Source organism: Schistocerca gregaria, chromosome 3 (genome assembly GCF_023897955.1).
Source record: "Schistocerca gregaria isolate iqSchGreg1 chromosome 3, iqSchGreg1.2, whole genome shotgun sequence".
Classification (NCBI taxonomy): domain Eukaryota; kingdom Metazoa; phylum Arthropoda; class Insecta; order Orthoptera; family Acrididae; genus Schistocerca; species Schistocerca gregaria.
This window is the reverse complement of record NC_064922.1, coordinates 879,506,412-879,524,969: the sequence shown is the minus strand read 5'-3', so window position 1 is coordinate 879,524,969 and position 18,558 is coordinate 879,506,412.

Here is an 18,558-nt window from a genome sequence, read left to right as displayed (position 1 = left end):
ATTTTCGGTTTTTTCTTTCCAATTACTTCCTGTAATAAACGTAAAAAAATCCAACGAAGAGTAAACAGTTTTGACTCTCGCAGTTTCAAGACTCTTCTTCTTCTTCTTCTTCTTCTTCGGTGCCTATCCTGTTCGCACGATGGCGCTCATGGTGGCTATTCTTCTCTTGTTGGTAGGAACACGGAACAGTTCCATTGAAGACGTATTAAACCAGCATCCAAGGTCGTCAAACCAAGAAGGTCGTCTTCTTCCAGGACCTCTTTTGCTGTTGATTGTCCCTTGAAGTATTCTTTGCAGCTAATCATATCTATTTGTTTTACGCATATGTCCTAGATTTTGCAACTTTCGGCATTTCATTATGTTGATCAATTTAGGTGTTCTGCTCATTCTTCTCAAAACCCTCTGGGTCAAAGATATTCTCACGATTCGCCTATAAAGCCACAATTCAAATGCCTCCAGCTTCTTCTCCGTCTTTATATTTATAGTCCATGTCTGTACCCCTTACAGGAAGGCAGAATATACCTATCAGTGCAAAAGTCTGATTTTTGTTCTTAGCCGGCCGTTGCGGCCGAGCAGTTCTAGGCCCTTCAGTCCGGAACCGCGTGACCGCTACGGTCGCAGGTTCGGATTCTCCCTCGGGCACGGGTGTGTGTGATGTCCTTAGGTTAGTTAGGTTTAAGTAGTTCTAAGTTCTAGGGGACTGATGACCTCAGATGTTAAGTCCCATAGAGCTCAGAGCCATTTTAACCATTTTGTTCTTAGAGATACATTATGGCTTTTCAAAACAGCACTGATTTTCTCAAACACAGTTCTTGCTTTTCCGATGAGAATCTTGACTTCTTGCGAGTTATCCGAATTTTCATTTATTATAGTTCCAACGTACCCTGTCAATAGTTCTTTGGTTTAGGGCTAAGTTTTTTCTTGCAATGCGTTTCAAGATACACAGAATCAAAATATTAAATTAAACACGCAAATGAAAGAAAACCTAGCCCGCCCACCATTCGCTGCTTTCTCAAAAAGTGGTATCTGGATTATCACACAAAAAAAACAGTATTCTCCTACTGACTCTACTTTTTTTTTACTCTGCTCAGAAATGACGTTGTAATTGTGGATCTTACCACTACTTGAACAATACGAATAGACAGTGATAAAGAGTGACAACTGAGGATAAAGAACTCTATTTTTCGTGTTAATTTGTCCGTGTTCAAGGGTTACAAGGAGATAAAGGCGTGTTATCTAGACACAGGCGCTGGCGGATCAGCTGCTATCCATTTTTATTGGAGATTATGAATGAACTGATAAGTTCTACGTTTTCTTTTTATACTATGTCACAAGTTGTTTGCGGTTCATCCCGTTTTTAATCTTTTACAGCAAATGAAGAATTGTACTTCACTGATACCGCACATCGTAATATACTCCGGACTAGGGGTGGTGCCATTCTGTGATACAACTGATGTCCCTATATGAGAGTGAGAAACTACCACTTAGACGAGACGGGGAAAATTTTTCACCCTGCTTGTACATACGTAACATCTACTAGGCTACGCCATGTGGTAACAAGTACATTATTGTCTCAGCACTGCCGTACCAATTTGTATGACGTGTGTTTGTTGTTCGTTTCTCTCGGCATTGTTGTTAAAATATTCCTATTTTCTATAATAACGCGATATTTCAAAGGAATGCAAATGTTACGAATAAATCTTACTCGCTCTTTAAAAAAGGTTTATTAACGAAAAATTTTAACACTGTTGCTATGGCCAATTGAAATTTGTTATTTTTTTTACCTGGTAGAAGAGCAGTTGAACGGAATGGACAGTGTCTTGAAAAGAGGATATAAGATGAACATTAACAAAAGCAAAACGAGGATAATGGAATGTAGTCCAATTAAATCGGGTGATGCTGAGGGAATTAGATTAGGAAATGAGACACTTAAAGTAGTAAAGGAGTTTTGCTATTTGGGGAGCAAAATAACTGATGATGGTCGAAGTAGAGAGGATATAAAATGTAGACTGGCAATGGCAAGGAAAGCGTTTCTGAAGAAGAGAAATTTGTTAACATCGAATATAGATTTAAGTGTCAGGAAGTCATTTCTGAAAATATTTGTTTGGAGTGTAGCCATGTATGGAAGTGAAACATGGACGATAACTAGTTTGGACAAGAAGAGAATAGAAGCTTTCGAAATGTGGTGCTACAGAAGAATACTGAAGATAAGGTGGATAGATCACGTAACTAATGAGGAGGTATTGAATAGGATTGGGGAGAAGAGAAGTTTGTGGCACAACTTGACTAGAAGAAGGGATAGGTTGGTAGGACATGTTTTGAGGCATCAAGGGATCACAAATTTAGCATTGGAGGGCAGTGTGGAGGGTAAAAATCGTAGAGGGAGACCGAGAGATGAGTACACTAAGCAGATTCAGAAGGATGTAGGTTGCAGTAGGTACTGGGAGATGAAGAAGCTTGCACAGGATAGAGTAGCATGGAGAGCTGCATCAAACCAGTCTCAGGACTGAAGACCACAACAACAACAACATTAGTAAAAAATAAAACCACCTGTTATAACTGACACCAAATAAGTACCGAAAAATACCGGTTATTCAGAACTAAAATATCGCTATCGATTTTAACCGGTCTGTTTCCCCATTCCCTAGTCAGCCGCCGCCGAGTATAGTTAGTGGCTGATAGCGATCAAACTGCCTCCAACGCCTCTCAGATAACATTATATAGCATGGGATAATGTAGTGGTGATCACGATGAAATATTTCGGGGCCGAGAATCAACTATTGCTACTGGAATGGCGAATAACAGTCAAAATATAACTTTGGATGATTATTAAATCAAATACTAAGACACAGCTTCACATTAATACCACTGTCGAACGTATTTGCCCGTCAAGCTGAAAAATCGGCCTTGTTACTTCAGCCGTCTGAGAAGAACTTATACCATCTCTTACATGGAGAACGGAAATAAAGAAAAGGATGCTAACTTCAATAACTTTGTTGACTCTAACTTCACTCATTTTACTTAAAGCTCTTTGCTTAGAAAATTTCACTTATATTAAACGACGTAAATATACTTGTAAAATGTTTTCAAATGGCTCTGAGCACTATGGGACTTAACATCTATGGTCATCAATCCCCTAGAACTTAGAAATACTTAAACCTAACTAACCTAAGGACATCGCACAACACCCAGTCACCACGAGGCAGAGAAAATCCCTGACCCCGCCGGGAATTGAACCCGGGAACCCGGGCGTGGGAAGCGAGGAAGCTACCGCACGACCAGAAGGACGAGCTGTGGACGTAAAATGTTTTATCACCCGTAACTAGCGTAATACCTTTTTCTTCTTGAGGGCAGGGTACGTAACGGCGGAAAACTCCTTTCTGTACTATGAGTAATGCCGCTATTGCGCAGCTAGCTGGAGAATCTATTTGGCTGCTCGTCAAAGAAGCTGTAAATTCTCGGCGAAAGTTGGAACCTCATTTAAGTTCAGTACTCTCCCACTACAGAGAGCCTTGAATTCCTCTTAGAGCCATGACAGTGTATTTAATGAAAAATGGATGGTAGGTCCGTAATTAGATTTCTTTTGAAAAGAACAAGTCTTCTTCGAAATAAGCTTGACCGTGGATGGATGTTCATGCTACCAGTCCATTTTGCGTTAATCTGGACAGTCTATAGGACTCTATAGTTCTTAGTATTACGGAGTCCGAATTTCGATGTAAAATAATCACCTTATATTCTTCAGATAATACTCTCCGTGCATAAACTCGAACAAATTCTAGTAATGGCTCAAACTTACGTGACGTCAATAATTTCCGCAATGGCAGCTTACAACAGTGGCCTTAATGCACAAATACTCGACAGTATTCTCCCATAAAGGAGTGAACGCAGCATTCCAGCCTATTGTAAGTGTTGGTAATTCACAGAATAATTCTGCGAGTCTAAGAACGTTGAACTTACTCGTAGGCGTTTCTCTCTGGCAGATAAGAAAATTAATGCTTCTTGAAACAAAAATGTTCTTATTTCTCGCTACGAGAGACAAAATTAGTGTAAAATCACAAATAAAGGTCACTGACATCGCTCGATGGTAATGGTATACTACGCACTGCATTCGTATGTAGTTACGGACTCGACCGATTGTTATTCTTCTAATTATTGATACACCTCTTTTCAATGTGATCATCTGTACCCTATTCATGTTGAGCAGTAGGTCCTTCTGACGACCTTGCCTTAAGATCTCCCTTGCTGAAATTTCCTCTCTGTGAGGCTTCATCAAAAACTGCTTTCACCCACATTCCATGGTTGCTACTTGCCATATTTCGTGCCCATCTCCATTTCAGTACCTGAACCCGTTGTAGCGCACCATAAACGATGGCCACTGCGAGAATATCGTCGGAATTTTTGAGGCCACCTCTAAGCCTAGCATCGATCTTTACAAGCATTTCTTTTCAGTTCTGGTGTTTCCTTTCGCGAATTCGCTTAGAGCTCAAATTTCCAAGATGTAGGTTAGAATGGGCCAAGCACAACGGTAGAAAACTATCGAAGTGTGCTACTCCTACACGAAAATATGATGGCAATTTGCAGTAGTTATCAGAAGGAGCCATTGATGAAATTCTCTTCGATCTTCACCCGACTAGTGGCGCCGTCTTTTGCAACGTTTCCACGAATTTCCTACTCGTCATCTTCAGGCGAAGCGTAGGAAACTCGCCGTAGCATTGCGACATCACGACTCGCGTGATAAACCGAGAAAATTTCATCAATGGCATTCGCCGAAAAGCCGGCATTTCCATACAGAAGGATTTATGTTGCTACTGCATTTTTTTAAACAATCTTTCAAGTCCCGACACTTTCATAAACGGCGTCCACTTCAAGATAACCGTTTACTAATAGATTCACAGTTTCGCATCAAGAAAATGCTAATTCTCACATCTCGATTAGTGGGATAATCTGTCAAATTCTTTACGGGCACTCTACTTTTAATGCATTATACGCTAGCCACTCAAATTAATGGGATCAACTGTTAAACACCTGAATAACCATCTTTTGCAGAACAATCCGCTGCGAGACGTGCAGAAAGGAGTCAAGCAGTTTCTGGTAGGTACCGACAAGAGGATGTGGAGCCATGCCGACTTCAGTGCAATGGCCAGCTGCGGCAGGTTTCTCCATGGTGGAGAAGCCCGATCGAAATGGTCCCACACATTCTCGACTGGGTTTTAATCCAGCGAGTTTGGTGGCCAGGGGAGTAAGGTTAACTAATCCTGGTGATCTTCGAACCACGGACGTTCACTGCGAGCTGCGTGACATGTTGCATTGTCCTGCTCGTAAATACCACCGTGCCGAGAAAAAACAACCTGCATGTATGGGTGGACATCACCCCAAAGCTAGATGCATACTTGTCTTGATACAGTGTGTCTTCCAGAATGATGATATCATCCAGGTAATGACATAAAAACATTCCCCAGAGCATCGCGCTCGCTCCTTTGTCCCTCATCCGACAATCGTTCCACTATGTTTGGTTTCAAAAAATGCTCAAATGTGTGTGAAATCTTATGGGACTTAACTGCTAAGGTCATCAGTCCCTAAGCTTTCTCACTGCTTAACCTAAATTATCCTAAGGACAAACACACACACCCATGCCCTAGGGAGGACTCGAACCTCCGCCGGGACCAGCCGCACAGTCCATGACTGCAGCGCCCCAGACCGCTCGGCTAATCCTGCGCGGCTTGGTTTCAGATGTTTCACGACGCACACGCTATCGGCCACGCCAACTGAAAAGGCCATCTCAGTGGACGTCCAACTGCAGTACTGGAGTGCAAATTCCACCATAGGTCGCCGATGAACTGCAATCTGCTGTTGGTAGCCCCTCGGTTCATGCGGGTGGGGCCGGCCGCGGTGGTTATGCGGTTCTAGGCGCTCAGTCCGGAACCGCGCGACTGCTAAGGTCGCAGGTTCGAATACTGCCTCGGGCATGGATGTGTGTGATGTCCTTAGTTAGGTTTAAGTAGTTCTAAATTCTAGGTGACTGATGACCACAGAAGTTAAGTCCCATAGTGCTGAGAGCCATTTGAACCATGCGGGCGGTCAGCTACAGAACAACTGCATGTTTATTTGCATTTGCGTATCCCCGCAGACGTCATTCACCCTTGTCCTTTTGGGTTCGTAGAGCACCACAATCACCTCAGCGCCGGTTTTGTATCGCAGTTTTGCCATTAACGGTACGTTTTAACTACGGCGGCACACTGACAGTTTAAGAATGCTTTCACCCTTGGCCCGAAAGCCAACGATCATGACCTTTTGGACGTCAAATAAATCACTCCCTTTTCGCATTACTAGAACGGCTGCACTGTTTTCCGCGTCCCGCTGACACGCTTTATATGCCATGCACTGGTAGTGCTCCACCTGCCGTTCCTGAGTGGCTATTGCACACTGGTGAGTGGTTATTGCACACTGGTGGGTGGCTATTGCACACTGGTGAGTGGCTATTGCACACTGGTGAGTGGCTATTGCACACTGAAGTCGAACACAGGCGCTGGGCACGTTAACGTTACTGACCGTGTAGGAACCGCACGTTAATGTGACTGGACAGTGTAGAAACGGTTTACTGTTTAAGTCGCCCTAAACACTTTCATCGACTGTAACTTTTATCACCGAATTGAAATGGTACTAAGTAATTTGTAGACGGAACTGAGAAAGGAAGATTAGGTTCAAAAATGACTCTGAGCACTATGGGACTCAACTGTTGTGGTTATCAGTCCCCTAGAACTTAGAACTACTTAAACCTAACTAACCTAAGGACATCACACACATCCATGCCCGAGGCAAGGATTCGAACCTGCGACCGTAGCAGTCGCACGGTTCCAGACTGCGCGCCTAGAACCGCGAGACCACCGCGGCCGGCAGGAAGATTAGGGTTCAACTTTCTTTCGACGACGAAGTCATTAGAGACGTAGCAGAAGCTCTGATCTGGGACGGATAGAAAAATAAATCGGCCATGTACTTTTGGGGGCCGTTAGGAAAACCAAGGAAACTCTACATATGCGTAAACGAACTGGTATTTGAACGGCCGGCCTCAGAATGCGAATACAGTGCCTTAAGTATGGCGCCACCTCGGTCGCCATTGTAATTACAACGAATTATGTCACTGACTTGTGAGAACGGTGGGAACAGTCAGTGTTTCATTTTGGGCTGGTTTCTCCTACGGTTATTGAGAAACGGGGATTCGTGATGCAAGAGAACCGGCTACACCGGAGCTGCTTGGAAACCTGCTGTCCACGACTGGGACTAGTAGGCTATAAGGTCCGCTGATCCTCCGGGAATCATCTCGCAATAACCCTTCTAATTAAACCTGAAGCAGCTAATTGTACTCATCGCAACAGACGAGAGATATACTGACAATGGAAGAAATGAGGTTAAGAACAACTGTACGGTTTTCCTCAGTGAGTCGGTACCACAAACAATTCCTTGTCACTCACCAGTCAGCGTCATCTCTGGTGCTCTCGACAGCTTGGCTACGCAAATAGACGACTTGTGAATAAACTGGCCTACGAATGACGTAAATGCATTATTTAAAATGTTGTTTATTCGGCAACGTTTCCTGCATGAGTCCCTGTAAAATTCCACCCGCAACATGTAATTCTCTTCATCGCCATCATAACTGTGCAAATCCAGTTTCCCGAGTCCTGTTAATGAGCTGCTTCCATTTCCTTCGGTCCATATGTAACCTGTCACGGACATCATCATCCATTGCCCTTCCACATACAGCGTGATTTTCTTTTATCATGTACCGGGTGATCAAAAAGTCAGTATACTTTTGAAAACTGAATAACCCACGGAATAATGTAGATACAGGGGTACAAATTGACACACATGCTTGGAATGACACGGGGTTTTATTAGAACAAAAAAAAAATACAAAAGTTCAAAAAATGGCCGACAGGTGGCGCTTCATCTGATCAGGATAGCAATAATTAGCATAACAAAGTAAGACAAAGCACAGATGATGTTCCTTACACGAAATGCTCAAAATGTCCACCATCATTCCCCAACAATAGTTGTAGTCGAGGAATAATGTTGTGAACAGCACTGTAAAGCATGTCCGGAGTTATGGTGAGATATTGGCGTCGGATGCTGTCTTTCAGCATCCCTAGGGATATCGGTCGATCACGATACACTTGCGACTTCAGCTAACCCCAAAGCCAATAATAGCGTGGACTGAGGTCTGGGGACCTGGGAGGCCAAGCATGACGAAAGTGGCGGCTGATCACAGATCATCACCAAATGACGCGCATCTGTCGGACATTTTGTGAACTTTGTTTTTTTTTTTCGTTCCAATAAAACCCCATGTCATTCCAAGCATGTGTGTTAATTTTTACCTCTCTATCTACATTATTCCGTGGTTTATTAAGTTTTCAAATTTATACTGACTTTTTGATCACCCTGTACATCCAACAGGTTTTCCTACAGGACGTTTTCTTTTCATTTCACTTGACAAAAGTATTCGGGCTGTTCCTGTAGCTTCGAACTTCATTAAATGCCCGTGCCACCTAGTCTGGATGTGCTGGTTCATTCTAAAACGGATGTCTTCATTCCGGTTTTCATCCTCTCCTCCTCATTTCTTAACTTACCAATCATGATCTTCTGGATGGGAGGTCTAAGGAATTTCATTTCTGTTGCCTGAAGTCTCGATGTCTCTCTCTATTTGTTCGGACACATGCTTCGACAAGCATAAAATAGCTGCTGAACATAACTGAGTTTGCTTCTTTTGGCATCATGTCATCCCAAAAAAAAGTTTCTCACTTGTATGTAGAATTCAGGATCCTTTAACCTTCTGTTAGTAATCTACTGTCTGATCAAGTTGCCCACGGATGAAATAACTGCAAAGTACGGAAAGACGACCACAGACTCTAGCTGGCGGTCTCCTAGTTAGTTAAGTAGTTAGGTAGTGTCATGTTCCATGGATCGTTTTGCATAATAAAAGGTAATGACGTGCAACGAGTCATTCTACGTTCATATCGAAAATCAGTTTCTAAATATGGCTACATTTATAATAATAACAAGACACCAACCATACAGATCAGAATTACTAATTCCTACCCATCACGATTTACACATTACAATAATAAAAGTAGCTGTCTAGAAGAAGACTTTTCAGTTTGTTTTCAAGTTTTACTTTACTGTCTGTGCGACATTTTATATCCCCAGGTAAGTGATCAAAAATTTTAGTTGCGGTATTGTACACTCCTTCTTGCGCTAAAGACAACCTAAATGTAGAGTAATGAATGTCATTTTTCCTTCCTAGTTTAACATTTGCGAAACGTCCTCCTCTATTGGCTGGCACCACCACTATCCTGTATGGAGGCTGTACAGGGTGAGCACGAAGTCTTGCCTGATTACAACAATTTATAACAGAATAACCGTTTGATATAATAAGTTACATTTGATGCTGTTACATAGTTTAGTGTTACTAGTTTTTTTAAAGCCACTTACGTTAATAAAACTCAACGTGTGCTTCCTTGGTAGCTCGGAGAATGTCGAGGCGGTATTCCAGTTCCCGCCAGGTGTTTCGTAACATGTGTTCTGTCACAGTGACCGCAGCAGCTTGTATCCTAGCCTTCAGCTCGTCGACGTCAGCAGCTGGTGTGACGAAGACTCTGTACTTTATATAGCCCCTGAAAAGAAAGCCAAGGGGCATAATGTCTGGAGAGCGGGGTGGCCAGGGTGTTGGACCGTTCCTTCCAATCCACCGGATCTGGACATTACTCCCCTCTCCAGACATTAATTACATCCCTGGACTTTTTTTCTGGAGTCGAATTAGCACAGCATACAATTAATTTGGAGCCCAGTTTCTTCGGAGCAACTATTACTGAATTAAGGTAACTTGCCTACCAACTTGTTGAGACATATTGTCTACCGCATCGCTTCAATAAAGAAGCCCAGTTTCTTCGGAGCAACTATTACTGAATTAAGGTAACTTGCCTACCAACTTGTTGAGACATATTGTCTACCGCATCGCTTCAATAAAGAAAAAAAAGCTAGCTAGTAAAAGATGGTATTATGGGTTTATGAAAGATTATTCCACCTTGTCCTTGGGTAGTTCCCCAAGCAATATCGATGGCACGAAGGAAGAGGGTTAATGAAGAACGTGATAATTTTTTTTTAATAAATACGAGGAAATACTATATGAACATAAGTTTACTGCTGATCAAATATATCGTTGATGAAACCGCATTATTCACAGTTAACAAACCGTCTAAAGTTTTTTCCCGACAAGGGAAACACCACGTCTGTGCCATCAGAAGCGGACATGTGTATGTACAATGAATGCATCAGACGAATTCATACATCCGATGTTGATGAATGGATGAATAAACGATGTCTTAAAAATGGAAGCTCCACCAAACACAGCATTTGGATGACCGACAACTGACTGGATAACATCAGAACTGTTTATCAGGTGGTTAGAACATTTGATAACTGGACTTTCTACAATGTCTCAAGAATGTCGAGTCGACCCGAAAACAATACTGCAACAGTTGCCGAAATTAACAGTCGCCAAATCAAGTCTTACTTGAAGACTGTATATCCTATTCCGTTTATGACAACACTTAACAAGAAAAATACGAAAAAACCTACAGAAAAGGCAAATAAAAAGAAAAAACCTGTGCACAAGCCCATAAAAAGTACCATTAGATGAAAACTTTAACACGAATACAGAAATAAAGGGCAGAGTTAGTTAGTTATGTCAGCTATGTTAAGAAGATCGACAAGCAGACAGGATTCAGTGTACGAAATGTAAAGGTTGTGTACATGACCTATGCGCTGGCCTGCAAAGTAAAATTAAGAAATGTTTGTGCGATATCTGTGTTCAAACCAACTCATTTTCAATATGCCAATTTAAATAGTTTACTTGGTTAAGAATTTCTATTTTCTTTTTTATGTGTAACTACGGAAGTAACGTTACATTTACAGTTTGTGATTTGTTATTTTGACGTCTTCTTACATCATTCCACGGATTTATTCTGTCGTCGCTGACTTCGCATCGTACGACTTTGGCTGCAGAGGGTACGAACTTGGAAACAAGGTGCCTTAGATTTGAAAAAGGTTGAAAATTCATTTTGAGAAAGGATTTTTGCATTTGCGTGAAAGCTGACTGACAGCTTAAAAAATAAAGATTCATTGTACACAAAACAAGTTGTGTTATGTAAATTACGGTACAAAATATAGTAAGTCTCCCCTACAGGGTACGGCATGAGCAGTTTCTGATTAAGTACGCAGACTGCGATAAAGTGAAAGAAAGATGTTAGGTCTATATGGAGATGCCGCATTCACTCCACTGCGCATATCGTGTACACTAGCTTTCGACGGGTAAGCACTGAGGCATCAACTACTGGTGGTCCGCGGAGAGAGCGACAGCAGATCAGGGGACAGGCGACAACCGAGGCGAGACTGCCGGGGCACCTGCAGACGAAAAGCAGGGGCGTCTGGCGCGTCCTGGGACCACTAAATACATAAACATGAGCGGTCCACCCTCTCTCCGCCCACGCTTCTCTGCAGTCGGGACACGGCCGGCGTTCCCCACGTCCCCTCCTTGAGGACTAGGATTCCCTGTCTTGCCGATGTGCTGTCTCAGGTATCGGACACACCTCCGATGAGGGAAACAAAGCGAGGTGGCGCTGTGGTTAGCAGACTCGACTCGCATTAGGGAAGGCCGACCCCACATATTTAGTTTTTCCCTCGTTTCCCTAAACCATTTAAAAGCGCGTACATACCAGGCAAACAAACTATAGACACGGGTGTCTGCCGAATGCTGGTTGCCAACACATTGGCGCTCCGCTTCTCATTCTCACGAGAATGAAAGGCTTGGGGCTAAGGGATTCGGCCATCGCAGTTGGCTCTGATAACTCGCCGACGTTGCTCCCGTTTCTTTATTGATATAAAGTAGGGTTTTAATTAACATCTCACCGGCCGATATTATGAGAGAAGAAGGGGATTTAGCAGTCGTCGCATGTGCAGTATTTACGAGGGTCACTCCAAAAGAAATGCATACTATTGTTGTAAAAATCAGTTTTCATTCTGCATGTGTGAAAGTTTTACAGTGTGTAGATACATCCTTCCCGCTTGTTTTCAAACTCAGTTCAACCTGTTTCCGTGAGTGGCGCCGTCACAGCATGTCTTCAAAATGACGGCTACACTTGACGTTCGTCAGAAGCAATGTACTGTCATATTATTCCTGTGCTGGGAAAACGAGACAGTGGGAAAACATCCACAAGAGGTTGAAAAGGTTGTATGGAGATGCTGCTGTCGATCGCAGTACAGTTACGCGGTGGGCAAGCAGGTTGCGTGATGAAAGTGGGTACTGCAATATTGAGGATTGTCCTCGCAGCAGCCGCCTCGTACTGCACACACTCCAGACAATGTGCAGAGAGTTAGCAAACTGATGACTGCTGACAGACGCATCACAGTGAACGAATTGTCACGCTACGTTGGGATAGGGGAAGGAAGTGTTTGCAGAATACTGAAAGTGTTGGCATTAAAAAAGGTTTGTGCCAGGTGGGTTCCCAGGATGTTGACAGTGGCTCACAAAGACACGAGAAAAACGGTATGCAGCGAACTTTTGGAACAGTACGAGAATGGTGGAGATGAATTTCTTGGAAGAATTGTGACAGGTGATGAAACATGGCTCCATCATTTTTCACCAGAGACGAAGAGGCAATCAATGGAGTGGCAGTGGCATCATGCAAATTCACCCAAGAAAAAAAATTCAAAACCACACTTCTACTGGAAAAGTTATGGCTACGTTGTTTTTCGATTCCGAAGGACACTAGCTTGTGGACATCATGCCAAGTGGAACCACCATAAATTCTAATGCATATGGGACGACACTGAAGAAACCTCAAGCTCGACTAAGCCGTGTTCGACCACATCGGCAAAAGCAGGATGTGTTGCTGTTGCTCGACAATGCACCGCCACATGTCAGTCAAAAAACTATGGAAGCGATCACAAAACTCGGATGGACAACACTGAAACACACGCCTTACAGTCCTAACCTGACTCCATGTGACTATCATCTCCTTGGGAAACTGAAAGACTCTCTTTGTGGAAGAAAGTTTTGAAGATGGTGACTCCCTTGTGCACGCTGCCAAACAGTGGCTCCAATAGGTTGGTCCAGAGTTTTACCGTGCGGGTATACAGGCGCTGGTTCCAAGATGGTTTGTAAGGCAGTTGAGAGGGATGGAGATTATGTGGAGAAATCAAAATATTGTTCCTAAAGGATGTATCTACACACTGTAAAACTTTCAAACATGTAGAATAAAAGATGGATTTTTAAAAAAAAAAATGGTGTGTGTTTGTATAGGAGTGACCCTCGTATTTCACAGCACAACTCTGATAATCATCATCATCATCATCTGAAGAAGAAGAAAAATGACGCTGGTGAACGACAAAGCTGAATTGCAATATGAGCTATTCCGTAATTTTTTCCCAGTGAAAGCTACAGATTCCGAAATTTTATTGAATTGTGTAGACCCTAAAATTTCGAAAGATGACAGATCTTTTAGGACGGTTGTACCTGCAGCAAAAAATTAAATGGTCACTATCAGTTCTGTTTGTGCCTCTTTGCTCATAGTGAAAAGATTTCAATAAGGACTCCATTTTCTTTTTCACATTGTGCACATTCTTTCTAAAAGTTGTTCAATCCGCTAATGTGCCATTTCCCAATAACAAGCAAAACGTTAATGCATTATTGTTAACAAAAACGATATACCTGCGAAACATGAAACTATGGTCCCAAAGAGTGTACCAAGAGTTACGAATTATTCGGCGTGTTTGCAGACCCATGTTGACTCAAGTCTTTGTTTCCATTACCGTATGCTTTCACCTCTACCAGTTTTCGGAAATGACTGTGATACGACCCGTACGTAAATTTTGCACTTGGACGTCCTTGATGTCTCCCAAGCGGCCGCGTGTATCGCATAGGTCTCAAAAGTGGCCCTGGGAGACTCGACATGAGCACATGTAACGTGTGAGTAAACAGACAAAAGGCTCAGTAATGTACACACACGATCGGGACTCAAATCAGACACTGTGCGTCCTGAGCATTTAACGGTGGAAATACTACGTAAAACTAGTTCCTGGAACAGCAGATGCCAGACTGAGACTACTGGAAGAATCCGAAGGAGTTACAATTTACACACGAGAAAGGTTGGTTAGCTTACAAATCCCTCGTGCGATCTATTCCTGCTTCATTACGCCTAATGTCTGACCCTCACAAGAAAATTTCAATATAAGAAACAGAGAACCTGCAAAGAAGATTGTCATTTTTGCTCCGTGTCCTTTGATCGTCGCGAGACCATCACGAAGATGACGGATTAACTTCCGTGCCAGACAATATCAGAGAGGTTCCGTGCATCAAGATAGGCTCACTGTTAAAATTCCAAAAGGGAACATTCCGTAACAAATTACTACTGCCACACAGTCTCGCGAAATGACAATGACTGTAAAATGACAGAAAATGGAGCTTTAATAGAAACGTACAGAGAACCGTTATTCCGGTTATTAGGTTATGATTCGTTGAGTTACGAGCCGGCAAAATTCTAGTGGCTTACAATGTGCCCCCTGTCACTCATCCTAACGTGACTTGCGCTGTAAAAATGTAGACGGACGACGCGGAGAGATAAATGATCGTGCAGCCCAAGCGCTAATTTCTCTGGACAGAGCTTAGGCCGGTCCTAACTGCGTTTATTGGTCCGCAATTGCATGTTTGGGGCCACGGCCAATTCGGAATGGCGTGACCCTTGAGACGGCTGATGGATCCGCCAGCAATTGGACAAACGAGTCGGCCGCCAGCTGCACCAGATGGTCCACTCGCCTGCTCCGAGTCTTCAGATAGGAGCGTCCCTCGAGCCACACAGACGTACTGGTGCAACTTATTGGGTAGGAGCATCATCCGTCTGGCACGAAAGAACACAAGAAAAATACGAATGTTAGTGAGGAAGCTGAAAAAGCGAAGTAAATGCTGACGAGCACTTTCTTCGGTACTTGAAGCCGATGTGACACTTGCTTAAAATGTCATACTTCTTTTGTTGTTTGGAAGACATACGATTGTTTAGTTATAAACCTATAATAAAGCCGGATTACAGTAGTTCTTTTTATTATTTTACGAAATAAAAATTATTCTCCCTATCATCGAACCGACAACATGTTCACAAGACTTACCTCGAGACACAATGGTAAAAAGGGCGCAGTATTTTAACTGAATTCAATAGGAAATATTTATGGAATTCCACGTCCTCTTTGAAATTAGTATTTATGCATGTTTCTACAGCCTTGCATTTGCCCTCTAACCACACTTGCTTAGCGATTCTGCTATTTCTCTCAATCTCATTTTTAGACGCTTCTGTTCCCTTTCGCCTGCTTCATTTGCTGCATTTATATCTCTTGGTTTATCCAATGATCTCTACTAATCTTGCAATTTTTTTGTGATCTTCTGCTGCCTTTACTATTTTATCTTGCAAAGCTACCTTTTCGTTTATTGTTTCGTAGCTTTTCGCATTTTTCAGTCCAACATTGCCTAATCCTCCTCTGAAGCTTTCAACAACCTCCGTTTCCTTCAGTTTATCCAGACTCCATCTCCTTAATTTCCGATACTTTTTGCAATTTATTCTGGAGTTCATAACTCTTAAATTATGACCAGAGACCACATCTGCCCCTGCAACTAGTTCCCTAAATTATACTCTGTGCAAGTTAATGCCAGGCGGGTTCTTTTCTCACTCCTTTTGCCCAGCTCATGTTCTCCTGCCGTTTCTCCTTTTCTTCCTTTTACATCACAATTAAATTTTCTTCTCCTTTAACTGTCTGCATAATTTCCTTTATCTCATCATACATTCATTCAATACCTTCTTCATCTGCGGAGCAACTTGGCCTAAACACTTTACACCACTGTGGCAGCTGTTGTCTTCGTACCTGTCTTAATACATTCACTATGCTGTTAATACTAGCTTACTCGATTTTCCGATTTTCTTGTTCATTACTAGGCCTTCTCTGCATTATCTCTACCTCATTTTTTGTGTTGATAACCCTATACAGACCCGAGCGAAAGTCATGTTCTTCCTGCTACTTTCTTTCTTTCACTGGTGCCATGTCCCGCGCTGATGCAGGGTCGGCATTGTTAGGAACGGATGTGTCAAGGAGAGTGGACAAGGACGGCCGGATGCCCTCCCTGACACCACCCCGTACCCCCTGGGACGGAATTAAAGAGTACCCCTGCTGTCTGCGTCGAGTGTAATTATGGAATAGTGCGAGCGTCTTCAGATGTCTGCGAGTCGTGTAACTGAGGTGGAACGTGGGGACCAGCCCGATGTTCACGTAGCGGGACGCGGAAAACCGCCTAAAAACCGCATCCAGGCTGACCGGCACACCGGCCCTCGTCGTTAATCCGCCGGGCGGATTCGATCTTGGGCCGGCGCGCCTACCCGAGTCCAGGAAGCAGCGCGTTAGCGCTCTCGGCTACCCTGGCGGGTCATGTTCTTGCTGCTACTGCTCTTCACGAATTTCCACTACATCCCACTTCCCTTTTTAAATTTCCTAACCTTACAAAACCGATTAATTCGAAGCCCTACCCCGTAGAGAGGCAATTTTGTTTTTCCTGGTGACAACATGCTTCTTAGTAGTGCCCGCCAAAAGATCCGAATAAGAGACTTTTACCTTTGGAGTGCTTTACCCAAGAGGATTCTATCACGATTTATACATACACTATAGCTGCATGCTCTCGGGAAAAATGTCATGGCTGTAGTTTCTACTTGCTTCCCGCCGTTCGCACTACCTACCCAAAAAAGTTATACTGACTAATGTTACAAGGCCAGACTACTCAATCATAGAAACCGTTGCCTCTGCAATTACTGAAAAAGCTGCAATCCCATTTCTGGAACCACGGGTTACCCTGTCCTCTCCACAAAAAACCCTCCACTGTGGTTGCACCTATCCTAAGGCTATCTGTATAGTTGAGGCTTGCAAGCGACTCCACCTAGAGAAGGCCAATGCTTCTTGATGGTTTTTGGGGTAGAAACTACGACTGTCCTACGATCCCCTAGGTATCAGTCCCGTAGGGATCATGTACAAAAAATTACGTAAATAATAGCTCACAACAGAGCTGTCATTCTTAACACGCCCCATCCGTAAAGGGAGCGATAAGACTGTAATATATGTTACAATTAAAGTACTGTCTACCAATTATTTCACAGCGAGTCATGGTCGGCAGATGTATATGATTACGTCACGCGGAGAAAGGGCAAGGGGCGATGCGAGACGATTACGTCGTGACCTTACCATAGGATTTAATCAAACTGCCTCATGGAAACCACGGGAAATTAACGCCGAAACGGCTGGCCGTGAAATGCGACGCTGGAATTCTGTCCCTTCTCCACAGGGCCACGACGTATAACCTTGTTATCCTACGCTGAGCGACGTTATACCACAGGGAACCGGAGATAGCACGCAACGGAGAGGGTTTCATATATCTGTCCGACAGCCCAGACTCCGTTTTTCATGGTTCTGTAGCTCGCTAAAAGAAAATTCTCGAACGTTTCGGTTCCTTTAAAAAGGGCACGGCCAATATTCCTTATCCATCCTTGTGCTATCTTGTACTCCATTTCTGATTTGCGCACGTCTATGGGACTCTAATTTCTGTTGCTTTTTTACTATTTGTCTCGCTTTTAAGTGACAAAAAATAACTGTAAAGCTATACTCGTAGCACGGACAAACCCGCATGCTGTGCGGAATGCGTAGACAACGTATAAAAATATGGGATGCCATCAGCAGGTATCGGTCTCATACAAGTTAAGAGAATGGTTCAAATGGCTCTGAGCACTATGGGACTTAACATATGAGGTCATCAGTCTCATAGAACTTAGAACTACTTAAACCTAACTAACTTAAGGACATCACACACATCCATGCCCGAGGCAGGATTCGAACCTGCGACCGTAGCCGTCGCGTGGTTCCAGACTGAAGCGTCTAGTGCAGCTCGGTCACAGCGGCCGGCGCAGACACAACATAACACGTTGTTCTAAGCTGAAGAAACTAATTAGATGTACAGGTAATTCCGGGAGTACCAAAACGGAGTTACTGTTAGCATTACATATAACGATCTGTCGGATCGCGAGCCTGTTCGTAGACGATGATATCTTCTACAGTAAGATAGCAACGCCACAAGATGTGAGCGAAATGCAGCGACATCTGCAGATCATCCAAGACTGGTGCAGGAATTGACAGTTGACCCTGGACTTAAAGAAGTGCAACGTACTGCGAATAAATAGACGCAAGAATCCTCTACGGTTGCAGTACACAACTGGTGAGAAATCACTGCAAACAGTAACTGCCGTAAAATACCAACGAGCGACCATCGCGTGCGACCTACAATGGAATGATGCCTTAAAATAAATCGTAGGGAGAGCAGAAGTTAGGCAGAAATTGACTGGGGGAATCTTAAGGAAATACAATTCATCCGAGAAAGAAGGGGTTACAAAACACTCGTTCGACCGATTCTTTAATTCTGCTCGTCAGTATG